The following is a 14,823-nucleotide window of genomic DNA, read 5'->3' on the forward strand; positions in this document are numbered from 1 at the left end:
CACTGTTCACTCCCACGTTCCACTCTCATTATCCCCAAGTTCCACTCTCATTATCCCCCCTGTTCACTCCCACGTTCCACTCTCATTATCCCCACGTTCCACTCTCATTATCCCCCCTGTTCACTCCCACGTTCCACTCTCATTATCCCCCCTGTTCACTCCCACGTTCCACGAACGGTTGGGAGCCGCCGCGAACCACAATTATGTTCAATTTCCGTCGCGTCGGTCAAACGATTAATAGAAAAACAACAACAACAATTAGTGCAGATTCGTCGTCAGTTCAGCTGTGGAATCATGTCACTTAAATAATTTCCTGTAAAATTTATGTTTGGCACTGTACATACACCAAATGAAATGAAAAAAAAAAGAAGAAAAAAGATACCCCCGTTCACCCCTTCCAAACTGATGTGCGAGGACTCCCGAAACGAAAACGGAACTTTGACCACCGTGCCAATGTGACACGGACCTTCTTACTATGGTGGAACGGTTGAACTTGAGAACTTTTAGAGGTGCGATTTGTCTGGTTACATTTCTTTTTGAAAGAATAAACTCAAATCTATTTGACCAAGTGTCCAGTGAAAAAGATCGGCCAGACATTGAAACGACTCTGCAGTGTGGTGGTGTCCTCGTGGCGATGAGACAACCCGTTCCCATGTGGACAGGGGCTGACACAGCACTAGCGTCAGTCTGCATGCCAGTGGACAATCGAGACGATTCGCAAGAGAACACAAAATAGGGCAGGCTCTTGGTGTGTGTGTGTGTGTGTGTGTGTGCGTGCGTGCATGTGTGTGTGTGTGTGATTTTTTTGGGGGGTGTTCTGATTATCAGACAGGAAAAGCCGGTAGGCAGAAACACAAAGACAGAAAAACAAACCAAAAAACAACAACAAACCAACAGGCTGGGAGAGAGAAAAGGAGGGAGAGGAAGTATACACACACACACACACACACACACACACACGCGCGCGCGCTGTAGCTTTTTGATTCGCTTGTTTTACCTATATTATCATATGGATCCGACATTTGGTTCCCATGTCCTGAAACTAAAACTACCAGTTCATTCAATACAGGACTGGCAGATTTCTTCAGAAAATGTATTTCTTCGAAACATTCACATGAGCAAATGCACGTAAAATCTTGCAAACTGCTTCTAGGGGTACATTCTAAACAATGAATCTGCCAACTCCAGCAGAATTGGGCAGATTTCCAATTGGAATTCATATTGCATGCAGAATTCTTGACCACTGGACTCATATTCTGGATGCACATGATGATACCATTTAAAAAAGGTCTGTATGTCGATGATGAACCAACCAAACACAATTGAAAACCCCTGGATACTATTTGCAAAGAATATTCTTCACAATGCTGGATTAGGTCATGTTCGGGATAATCAGTCGACATTTAGTAACAGCAGACTTAAATTCACATTACGTCACCAACTAAGAAATAGGTATATACAATTCTGGAAACAGAGAAAAACTGAATACAACAGATTAGACTTCTACAACAAAATTAAAAGAAACGATTATCAAATTGAGAATTATCTAACTGATAAAATCCATCTTGCTCATAAACAAGCTCTTTGTCAACTCAGAATAAGCACACATTATTTAAATATCGAACGAGGAAGATATGCAAATATTCCCAGAGAAGATAGGTTGTGTGATATATATATATGAAGTTGTTGAAGATGAATTGCATTTCTTAGATACGTATATCTTATTTCATAATTTGCGAAATCCTCTAATTACAACTGTACAGCAGTATGATCATCATCAATCAAATGTGATCACTAGAAAAATACAAAACAATATCCCCAAACCAAGTGATTTATTCAACTGCAATGACTGTCAAAAAACACTCGCCAACTATGTATTTCATTGCATGCGTATTAGATGACCGTTTATTTCTTTGTTCCTTTTGTTCTTTGTTGTGTCTATTAATCCTTCCGGATTTTATGACAATAGATGAAGTCAAGTCAAGTCAAGTCAAGTCACACACACACAGTGAGAGAGAGAGAGAGAGAGAGACAGACAGACAGAGATGAACAGAGAACTCGAACTCGAAAGTTTCGCTTAGGGTGAAAGGATAGGCTACAAGAGAGACACAGACAGACAGGTAGGCAGGGAGACAGAGGTAGGTGAAGAGACAGACACAGTGGATATAACTTTTCAATCCAAGGATACCTACAGACAGGACGGAACGGGTATCAACTATGTACAACCACCACAGACCTCTGGGTATCCCAACGTGATGCCTTGTTATTCTGATAACGGTACCCCCACTTGGACTCTTTGATAGTTGTTCACATTACGGCAGTACGTCAAATCACCCTGAATGAGAAAGCTCTGTCTACCGACTTATTTGTCTGGCATCGGTTGTGGCGCAGTATAACGGTCTTATTTTCCCAGCACGGGAACTGAGGGAGAGCGCAGGAAAGACAGAGAGAGTGAGAGGGAGAAAGGGAGGGATGGAGAGAGGGAGACAGACAGACAGACAGAGGCAGACAAAGACAGAGGGACAGAGAGAGAGAGAGAGAGAGAGAGAGAGAGAGAGAGATTCAAACAGAGAGACAGGCATATATTCACACTGACAGACATACCCACACAGAGTGGCGTGGCGGGTGGAGACAGGGCTGGGAAGACACTGAATCCAAAATTATTCACAGAATTATACGCCCGTGAACAAAAAGTGCACTTGATAAACTGTTACGTTTCTCCCCCTCACACACACACACACACACACACACACACACACACACACACACACACACACGGACACATTAACCAACCCCAGCGATCCCATTCCAAGGGGCAGCAGTAGAAAGAAGTGGCAATTACCATTTGTTTCGTCTGAGCGATCATTCCTTGCCTTCACAGCTAAACTGAGTGGTTTGCTCGCCCGAGAGAAAGGCATGCGCCAGTAACTCGCAGATTCGACCAAGCAGGAAGAGAGCGATGGAGAAGAAGGAGGAGGAGGAGGAGGAGCAGAAGAAGAAGAAGAAGAAAAAGGAGGAGGGGGAGGAAGAAGAGAAAAAGAAGAAGACGTATGAGAAGAAGAGCAGAATGATGGAAGGAAGAAGATGGGATGGTGGATGTGCAGAAAGGAAAGACACACTGGTAGTGAGGTAGACGGAGACAGAGAGATACAGTGAACACACCACACACACACACACACACACACACACACACACACACACACACACACACATGCACGCTTACACATATATACACATGCACCAGCGTGTGAGAAAATGTGTCAAAGAGAAAGAGAGAGGTCGAGAAAGATGGAGAAACAGACAGAGAGACAGAAGGACAGGAAACGAACTTTATCTCAAGACAGTAGTGGAATGTGATTATAACGACTCTCACATCGAGCCCTTAAATATAGTGAAAAAATACCTACAAACACAAAAACAAGATATTACATGCAGCAGAAATGGAAAAGAAAAAAACGACAACAGGCAGACAAGCAGAGGCGGAAAAGGCAGAGAGAAGACAGAGACACTGGCAGAGAAAGACACAGACACTGGCAGAGAGAAGACACAGACACTGGCAGAGAAAGACACAGACACTGGCAGAGAAAGACACAGACACTGGCAGAGAAAGACAGACACTGGCAGAGAAAGACAGACACTGGCAGAGAAAGACACAGACACTGGCAGAGAAAGACAGACACTGGCAGAGAAAGACAGACACTGGCAGAGAAAGACACAGACACTGGCAGAGAAAGACACAGACACTGGCAGAGAGAAGAGACAGACACTGGCAGAGAAAGACAGACACTGGCAGAGAGAAGAGACAGACACTGGCAGAGAAAGACACAGACACTGGCAGAGAAAGACAGACACTGGCAGAGAAAGACACAGACACTGGCAGAGAAAGACAGACACTGGCAGAGAAAGACAGACACTGGCAGAGAGAAGAGACAGACAGTGGCAGAGAAAGACAGACACTGGCAGAGAAAGACACAGACACTGGCAGAGAAAGACAGACACTGGCAGAAAAAGACAGACACTGGCAGAGAAAGACACAGACACTGGCAGAGAGAAGAGACAGACACTGGCAGAGAAAGACAGACACTGGCAGAGAGAAGAGACAGACACTGGCAGAGAGAAGAGACAGACACTGGCAGAGAAAGACAGACACTGGCAGAGAAAGACACAGACAGTGGCAGAGAAAGACAGACACTGGCAGAGAAAGACAGACACTGGCAGAGAAAGACAGACACTGGCAGAGAAAGACACAGACACTGGCAGAGAGAAGAGACAGACACTGGCAGAGAAAGACAGACACTGGCAGAGAAAGACAGACACTGGCAGAGAGAAGAGACAGACACTGGCAGAGAGAAGAGACAGACACTGGCAGAGAAAGACACAGACAGTGGCAGAGAGAAGAGACAGACACTGGCAGAGAAAGACACAGAGACTGGCAGAGAAAGACAGACACTGGCAGAGAAAGACACAGACACTGGCAGAGAGAAGAGATAGACACTGGCAGAGAAGAGACAGACACTGGCAGAGAAAGACACAGACACTGGCAGAGAGAAGAGACAGACACTGGCAGAGAGAAGAGACAGACACTGGCAGAGAAAGACAGACACTGGCAGAGAAAGACAGACACTGGCAGAGAAAGACACAGACACTGGCAGAGAAAGACAGACACTGGCAGAGAAAGACACAGACAGTGGCAGAGAAAGACACAGACATTGGCAGAGAAAGACACAGACACTGGCAGAGAAAGACAGACACTGGCAGAGAAAGACACAGACACTGGCAGAGAAAGACAGACACTGGCAGAGAAAGACACAGACACTGGCAGAGAAAGACAGACACTGGCAGAGAAACACACAGACACTGGCAGAGAGGAGAGACAGACACTGGCAGAGAAAGACACAGACACTGGCAGAGAAGAGACAGACACTGGCAGAGAAAGACACAGACACTGGCAGAGAAGAGACAGACACTGGCAGAGAAAGACACAGACACTGGCAGAGAGAAGAGACAGACACTGGCAGAGAAAGACAGACACTGGCAGAGAGAAGACACAGACACTGGCAGAGAGAAGACAGACACTGGCAGAGAAAGACACAGACACTGGCAGAGAAAGACAGACACTGGCAGAGAAAGACAGACACTGGCAGAGAAAGACAGACACTGGCAGAGAAAGACACAGACACTGGCAGAGAGAAGAGACAGACACTGGCAGAGAAAGACAGACACTGGCAGAGAAAGACACAGACACTGGCAGAGAGGAGACACAGACATTGGCAGAGAGAAGACAGACACTGGCAGAGAAAGACACAGACACTGGCAGAGAAAGACAGACACTGGCAGAGAAAGACAGACACTGGCAGAGAAAGACAGACACTGGCAGAGAAAGACAGACACTGGCAGAGAAAGACAGACACTGGCAGAGAGAAGAGACAGACACTGGCAGAGAAGAGACAGACACTGGCAGAGAAAGACAGACACTGGCAGAGAGAAGAGACAGACACTGGCAGAGAGAAGAGACAGACACTGGCAGAGAAAGACACAGACATTGGCAGAGAAAGACACAGACACTGGCAGAGAAGAGACAGACACTGGCAGAGAGAAGAGACAGACACTGGCAGAGAAAGACACAGACACTGGCAGAGAAAGACAGACACTGGCAGAGAGAAGAGACAGACACTGGCAGAGAGAAGAGACAGACAGTGGCAGAGAAAGACAGACACTGGCAGAGAAAGACAGACACTGGCAGAGAGAAGAGACAGACACTGGCAGAGAAGAGACAGACACTGGCAGAGAGAAGAGACAGACACTGGCAGAGAAGAGACAGACACTGGCAGAGAAAGACAGACACTGGCAGAGAAAGACAGACACTGGCAGAGAGAAGAGACAGACACTGGCAGAGAAAGACAGACACTGGCAGAGAGAAGAGACAGACACTGGCAGAGAGAAGAGACAGACACTGGCAGAGAGAAGAGACAGACACTGGCAGAGAAAGACAGACACTGGCAGAGAAAGACAGACACTGGCAGAGAGAAGAGACAGACAGTGGCAGAGAAAGACAGACACTGGCAGAGAGAAGAGACAGACACTGGCAGAGAAAGACAAGACACTGGCAGAGAAAGACAGACACTGGCAGAGAAAGACAGACACTGGCAGAGAAAGACAGACACTGGCAGAGAGAAGAGACAGACACTGGCAGAGAAAGACAGACACTGGCAGAGAAAGACAGACACTGGCAGAGAGAAGAGACAGACACTGGCAGAGAAAGACAGACACTGGCAGAGAAAGACAGACACTGGCAGAGAAAGACAGACACTGGCAGAGAAAGACAGACACTGGCAGAGAAGAGACAGACACTGGCAGAGAAAGACAGACACTGGCAGAGAAAGACAGACACTGGCAGAGAAAGACACAGACACTGGCAGAGAAAGACAGACACTGGCAGAGAGAAGAGACAGACACTGGCAGAGAAAGACACAGACACTGGCAGAGAAAGACAGACACTGGCAGAGAAAGACAGACACTGGCAGAGAAAGACAGACACTGGCAGAGAGAAGAGACAGACACTGGCAGAGAAAGACAGACACTGGCAGAGAAAGACAGACACTGGCAGAGAGAAGAGACAGACACTGGCAGAGAAAGACAGACACTGGCAGAGAGAAGAGACAGACACTGGCAGAGAAAGACACAGACACTGGCAGAGAAAGACAGACACTGGCAGAGAAAGACAGACACTGGCAGAGAAAGACAGACACTGGCAGAGAAAGACAGACACTGGCAGAGAAAGACAGACACTGGCAGAGAAAGACAGACACTGGCAGAGAGAAGAGACAGACACTGGCAGAGAAAGACAGACACTGGCAGAGAAAGACAGACACTGGCAGAGAGAAGAGACAGACACTGGCAGAGAAAGACAGACACTGGCAGAGAAAGACAGACACTGGCAGAGAAAGACACAGACACTGGCAGAGAAAGACAGACACTGGCAGAGAGAAGAGACAGACACTGGCAGAGAAAGACAGACACTGGCAGAGAAGAGACAGACACTGGCAGAGAAAGACAGACACTGGCAGAGAAAGACAGACACTGGCAGAGAGAAGAGACAGACACTGGCAGAGAAAGACAGACACTGGCAGAGAGAAGAGACAGACACTGGCAGAGAAAGACAGACACTGGCAGAGAAAGACAGACACTGGCAGAGAGAAGAGACAGACACTGGCAGAGAAAGACAGACACTGGCAGAGAAAGACAGACACTGGCAGAGAAAGACACAGACACTGGCAGAGAAAGACAGACACTGGCAGAGAGAAGAGACAGACACTGGCAGAGAAAGACAGACACTGGCAGAGAAAGACAGACACTGGCAGAGAAAGACAGACACTGGCAGAGAAAGACAGACACTGGCAGAGAGAAGAGACAGACACTGGCAGAGAAAGACAGACACTGGCAGAGAAAGACAGACACTGGCAGAGAGAAGAGACAGACACTGGCAGAGAAAGACAGACACTGGCAGAGAGAAGAGACAGACAGTGGCAGAGAAAGACAGACACTGGCAGAGAGAAGAGACAGACACTGGCAGAGAAGAGCACAGACACTGGCAGAGAAAGACTGACACTGCAGAGAGAAGAGACAGACACTGGCAGAGAGAAGAGACAGACTGGCAGAGAGAAGAGACCAGACACTGCAGAGAAAGACAGACACTGGCAGAGAAAGACAGACACTGCAGAGAGAAGAGACAGACACTGGCAGAGAAAGACACAGACAGCTGGCAGAGGAAAGACAGACACTGGCAGAGAAAGACAGACACTGGCAGAGAAAGACACAGACCACTGGCAGAGAAAGACACAGACACTGGCAGAGAAAGACAGACACTGGCAGAGAGAAGACAGACACAGAGAGAAGAGACAGACACTGGCAGAGAGAAGAGACAGACACTGGCAGAGAAAGACTGACACTGGCAGAGAAAGACAGACACTGGCAGAGAGAAGAGACAGACACTGGCAGAGAAAGACACAGACAGTGGCAGAGAAAGACAGACACTGGCAGAGAAAGACACAGACACTGGCAGAGAAAGACACAGACACTGGCAGAGAAACACACAGACACTGGCAGAGAAAGACAGACACTGGCAGAGAGAAGAGACAGACACTGGCAGAGAAAGACACAGACAGTGGCAGAGAGAAGAGACAGACACTGGCAGAGAAAGACACAGACACTGGCAGAGAAAGACAGACACTGGCAGAGAAAGACAGACACTGGCAGAGAGAAGAGACAGACACTGGCAGAGAAAGACACAGACAGTGGCAGAGAGAAGAGACAGACACTGGCAGAGAAAGACACAGACACTGGCAGAGAAAGACACAGACACTGGCAGAGAAGAGACAGACACTGGCAGAGAAAGACAGACACTGGCAGAGAGAAGAGACAGACACTGGCAGAGAAGAGACAGACACTGGCAGAGAAAGACAGACACTGGCAGAGAGAAGAGACAGACACTGGCAGAGAGAAGAGACAGACACTGGCAGAGAAAGACAGACACTGGCAGAGAGAAGAGACAGACACTGGCAGAGAAAGACAGACACTGGCAGAGAAAGACACAGACATTGGCAGAGAAAGACACATACACTGGCAGAGAGAAGACACAGACACTGGCAGAGAAAGACAGACACTGGCAGAGAAAGACACAGACACTGGCAGAGAAAGACACAGACACTGGCAACTGGCAGAGAAAGACACAGACACTGGCAGAGAAAGACACAGACAGTGGCAGAGAAAGACACAGACACTGGCAGAGAAAGACAGACAGTGGCAGAGAAAGACAGACACTGGCAGAGAAAGACACAGACACTGGCAGAGAAGAGACAGACACTGGCAGAGAAAGACACAGACACTGGCAGAGAGAAGAGACATATTTACACCAACATAAGCAGCCAGATACGGACGGATGACTAGTCAAGCAGAAACACTGGCGCAATTTACTCTGATAGACCCTTTACCCCCCTCGATACAGCCCCGCTCCCTGACACACAGACACACACACAGACGAACAGGCAAGCAAACAAACACACAGACGAAGAGACAAGGAATCATACTGACACTTACACTGACATACAAAATGGTAAACACTCACCCTCACACTTCTTCACACGCTGCGTGAAAGATTCCCGTTCGACCCAGCCAGCCTCTTGTGCACGGTCACACTGCCTGCCTGTTGGCCTGTCTTCCCCGCTGGTTGCAGTGTGCCTGAAATGGAATGAAAGAGGAAAGCATGTACAAAGACAAGTAGGAAAGGGAGGACAGAAGAAAGCAAATATGAAGGTGAACAGGAAAGCAAAACGTGGATCAAGTAAGAAAGAATGGGAAAGCTGGGAGAAGGTGAGGAGGGAAGGAAAAGATGGAGGAAGGAAAGAATGAAAGATAAAAGGGGGGGGGGGGAAGGAAGGACAGGAAAGCAGAAGGAAATGCCGGGTGGATAATTAAAAGAAGAAAGGGAGGAAAGAAGAAAGGAGGGAAAGAAGGAAGGAGAAAAGGGTGGGATGGATAACTGGAAGAAGAAATAAAGGAAAGAAGGAAGGAGGAAATGGTCAAATGAATAACTGAAAGAAGAAATAAAGGACGGATTGATAAGTTAAAGAAAGGACGGACGGATCACTTAAAGAAAGGACGGATTGATCACTTAAAGAAAGGACGGATTGATCACTGAAAGAAAGGACGGATACGGATTGATCACTGAAAGAAAGGACGGATTGATCACTTAAAGAAAGGACGGATTGATCACTTAAAGAAAGGACGGATTGATAACTTAAAGAAAGGGCAGATGGATAACTTAAAGAAAGGACGGATTGATCACTGAAAGAAAGGACGGATACGGATTGATCACTTAAAGAAAGGACGGACGGATCACTTAAAGAAAGGTCGGATGGATCACTTAAAGAAATCACTTAAAGAAAGGACGGATTGATCACTTAAAGAAAGGTCGGATGGATCACTTAAAGAAAGGTCGGATGGATCACTTAAAGAAAGGACGGATGGATCACTTACAGAAAGGACGGATGGATCACTTACAGAAAGGACGGATGGATAACTTAAAGAAAGGATGGATTGATAGCATAAAGAAATCACTTAAAGAAAGGGCGGACTGATAACTTAAAGAAAGGACGGATGGATAAATGAAAGAAGAACGGAAGGAATGAAGGAATGAAGAAGGGGGGGGGATATTAAAGAAGGAAGGAAAGAAAACATGCTGAAAGAAAGGAAAGAGTGGAGAAATGAAACAAGGAAGCATAGAATGGAAAGATAGACTGTGAATATTTGAGGAGTAAATGAGGGAAATTAGTGAATGAAGGATTTCTACTTTCCTTGTTCTAGGACATGTCAAATCAAACAGCTGATTTACACTATGTGACACAGTAGAGAAGAGACAATGAGATAGAGATGGGAATACATATAGATGGACAGTATTTACTTTGCCTTTTTCGTTCCGAGAATCACCCTAACATTAGCACTGAATGAGATTACTTCTTTTCTTAATCAGCCACAGAATGCATAAGAGTATTATGTAAGCTGGTAATTCTTTTGTCTTCAGTTTTCTTGAAAACAAGGTGATACATTCACAATCTCTCTCATCCTCTCTTCTGTCCCCCCCCCCCCCCTCCCCTTTTTCTTTTCTAGTGATCATGAATTGCTTTCCCCCTCCCTCCCCCCTCTCTCTGTGTATTATTTTGTTTCTTCCTTTTTTCTGATGATAAATTGTTTCTTCATTTTAGTGCCCTTTTTAGGAATGGATGTTAAAATGCATACATTTTCTTATTAGACTCATTAATAAATAATGTGTCTACTCATTCTCTCTCTCTCTCTCTCTCTCTCCCCTTCCTCTCTCTCGTCAATAAAGAATGTGTCTTGTTTTGCCTCTCACTGTCCCCTATATGCACCCCCTCTCTCTCTCACACTTTCTTTCTATGTGTCTGCTTCGCCCTCTTTGGATGACGGGCAGACATTCTGCTTATCTCTCCATCTGTTTGCGATAAAAAAGTGGGCAGGGGTTTGGGGTTTTGGGAGATGGACGGTAAGCCGGAAGTCAGACAGAAAGCAAACTATAAAGGTGTAAGTGGACAGAGAATGACCCCCAGCCCCCACCCGCCACCCTCCTCTTTCCCTGAACTCCCCAGTCCACTTTCAAAGCAGGAAGACCCTCCTTCACATTTCGTGTCTACAAACTTCACATAGCGCTGCTTTCTAGCCAAACAAATAAACAAAAAAAAAGAGGTTGTCAGCGGACGTAGAAGACAATGGTAACATGGCTGGGCTAGAAATGACTGCAGCTCTGCGCTCAACATAAAGATGAATGACATAGCAAAACGTGTGTGTGTGTGTGTGTGTGTGTGTGTGTGTGTGTGTGTGCTTATGTTTCTGTGTTTGTGTCTGTGACTTTATATATTGTGACTAAAAACCATAAAATGATTCATGTGTTATATATATATATATATCAGCATAATCACTTACATCTGTTATTGTTTATGTTCACATTTTTTCCCATCTATTCTGAATTGTCATAATGAATTTATATATATACATAGTGAAACGGTGGTCGACCCAAGAAAGTCCGGGATACCAAACATCGCAGATATAACCCGTCTCTCATCAACAACACACAATGAAAAGAAAAACGCAAGGGGGACCAGAAGAAAAAAACCCACAGCAACTAATTTATACGCGCGCGCGCGCACGTGTGTGTGAGTGTGTGTGAGTGTGTGTGTGTGTGTGTGTGTGTGTGTGTGTGTGTGTGTGTGTGTGTGTGTGTGTGTGTGTGTGACAGACAGAGACAGAGACAGACCGACCTTTAGAGAAACCGATTCAAAGAGAAAGTAGACCCGTCTGACTTTTACACACATACAGTGCACGAAATCAATAACAGTCTCTGAAAGTTCAATGTACTTGTCTTAAGTAACCACGCGTAAAGCTTCTTTTGCAAAATAAATATTTAAAGATCTTGCAATGGAAGCTACTGTAAAAAAACAAATAGTAATGGACAGAACCTACCAACCATGCCATGCATATCTGCATCATGTAAAGAAAAACAATATGCCCATGTCAGATGCGGGAATTAGTGACGTGACTTTGCGCCAACTGAGGGTTCAGAAGTGGATCCCAAACCTCGCAATGAAGGTACAAGCCAGCTTACACTCTTCACTATGACGAAATGTTCACTGATTCTAAAACAAATAACGCAAAAGTCACATGGATCGCCAAGACTATTTAACAGGCATTTTTTTTAATTCAATTGTTTCAACTGAAGACGAGTTTTCCATAAACGTTCAGACATATTGATTGGCTAAACAGCAAGTCGCAAGTTCTAAGTTTTGAATTGAAGACGAATTTCCCAAAATGTTAGTAGACATCAACTGATTGGCTATTAGCAAGTCGCAAGTTCTACGTTTTAAACTATAAACATTTGTTTTCCTAGAACGTTTAGACATATTAACTGCTTGGCTGTCAGCAAGTCGCAAGTTGTAAGCACAGGACTCTACTGCTATCACTGTCGCTGCTCCTCCCGCTCCCATCCTACTGCTACAACTACCACGTGACACGTGGGATCGCTATATTTTTGAAGCATTCACCGCAACAGTGTTCAGTATGCCGCACTGAACATATATCACCAGTCTATTCGTAAAGTCAAAATGACGGACAAAAAAAAAAGAAATCTAACCAAAAAGATACATTTAGACGTTTGATATATACTTTCAAAATGCTTTCATTGAATCCTCACAAAATCCGTGTCTTCCCAGTATCACCTTCACACACGAACAACAGTTGCCATGGCATTGCTATCAAATTCACTTTTTCACGACAGACAATCAGAAATCTGAGGTTTCTGTGAGACAGTGACAAAATGCCTCTGGCATTCCGGCGTCTGAAGCCTAAATGGCGAGAGCAATTTGCTTGCATGATTTTTTGTGACTCATAGTCTATGTCACAGCCAGCGTTTGTATGACTGTCATTCTTAACTGCTGTCATAATGTCATGACAGACCATACAATATCAAGTGAAATCATTTTTCCATCCTGATGACCATAATCGTCGAGCGATGGCGAGTATCATACATAAAGTAATAATGGTAAATAAATAAAGACACAAGGCAAATAGACAGACAGACAGACAAAAGACAGACAGACAGAAGACAGACAGATAGGGAGATATAAAGTTAGTTGATCGATAAATACGTAGACGTATGATAGTCAGTCGTGTCCGACTATGACCATCAGAACAGCAGAGGAGGCAATTGCTGTCCTAACTACCCGGGCTAGAATTTCATTACAATGGAGAGTGTCTATATAAATACGTAGATATGTGGTGGGAAAATAGATACATAGACAGATCTAGACAGCCAGCCTACCAGCCAGCTAGCGAGACAGACAGACGGATAGATAGACAGAAAGATACAGAGTGAGAGACAGACAAAAAGAGTAGGGAAGACGATGAGACGGAAGGAAAGGAATACTGGGCACATGACAGTCATTCCAAAACAATACCGCACCAAACCACCCTGCCACACGTGCAATACCTGGGCGTTCTGCGGTGATGCCACTGGCTGGAACCCATTGGGACAACAAACAACAACACAACAAGGAAGCAGTGCTTTCCCAAAGGGGTGGTCACTCTCTCTCCGTGTGTGTGTGTGTGTGTGTGTGTGTGTGTGTGTGTGTGTGTGTGTGTGTGAGGGGGAGAGAGGGAGAGAGTGGAGTATGATGGTGTGATGCTAATATTGACAAAGGACCGTTGCTGTTATATTTTATGCCAAAACGATGTCACCGGCTGTTTTAGCGAACAGGTCAGGACAAAAATAGGTCAGGAAATAGGAGAGACCGGGAAAATGACTTTACTCTCACTTTAAACGCATATCACCGGATTGAAAACTTAAGACACTGTGATGGTCAACTCGCCACCAACTCTCAAAGTGTACCTTTGGCATTCAATCTCGGGAACGTTATATAAGACTTAAGCCGAGTTCTCCAAAAACATACACAGCAACATATATAAACACGGTGTCCCTGATTTAGTCTACCATTCCTAACTTAAAATGGTCCGTCTGACACAGCCAGTACGTCCAACAATAAATATATCCAGATGAGAGACACTTTTTCCAATCACGATGGAACACGTTTAGCAGGAGTGACCTTCCACAAGAAACCTTGACCACAGACTGTTCAGAAGCAGTTGGCATTCACAGCATTCCCAGAGAGAGAGAGAGAGAGAGACAGACAGACAGACAGACAGACAGACAGATAATGAGAGCAGAGAAAGGAAAGAGAAAAAGGAAGTGTGATTTACACACACGCCCCCCCCCCCCCTCACTGCCACACACCTCACCCCCCAAAAAACAACAACAACAACAAAAACAAAAAACAAACAAACAGTACACAACGACAGCAACAACACCACCGAAAACAAAACAAGACAAAACAAAAAACAACAAAACAAACAACAAACCTAATGTAAAGTAAAATGAGATATTGTAGGAATCACTTCGTTTATTCCTCGCTCATGTCAGACACCCACTGACCCTCGTGTGCCCCCCCGACCTCCCCTCCATGCCGCAATCTTTGTGGTCAACACGGCGTGAAAACACATAACACGTGAACTGACACGGGCTCTATCGAGAGAATGCCAGTTTGGGGATAAAGTGTCGACCCAAACCAAGCTCCAGCAAATATAAACAACAAAATAATGAAAGCACATAAAATGATTAGATAAACAAACCATTCGTGAGTATTTGAAAAAAAGCACAAAAAAGAAAGAAAGAAAGAATACATATATGATTGAATGAATGGA

At 45.4% G+C, this 14,823-nt stretch overlaps 1 protein-coding gene across 5 annotated transcripts in view; it reads right to left on the reverse strand.

Annotated features, from left to right (window-relative positions):
* Positions 1–14,823, reverse strand: part of LOC143296999 (zwei Ig domain protein zig-8-like) — a 606,029-nt gene that overhangs the window by 336,401 nt on the left and 254,805 nt on the right. For all 5 annotated transcript variants that reach the window (XM_076609106.1, XM_076609107.1, XM_076609109.1 and 2 more), the window contains one exon: positions 9,125–9,237. The gene's annotated coding sequence lies outside the window, so the exon portion shown is untranslated. The remainder of the gene's footprint in view (positions 1–9,124; positions 9,238–14,823) is intronic.

This window comes from Babylonia areolata, chromosome 22 (genome assembly GCF_041734735.1).
Source record: "Babylonia areolata isolate BAREFJ2019XMU chromosome 22, ASM4173473v1, whole genome shotgun sequence".
NCBI lineage: Eukaryota > Metazoa > Mollusca > Gastropoda > Neogastropoda > Buccinidae > Babylonia > Babylonia areolata.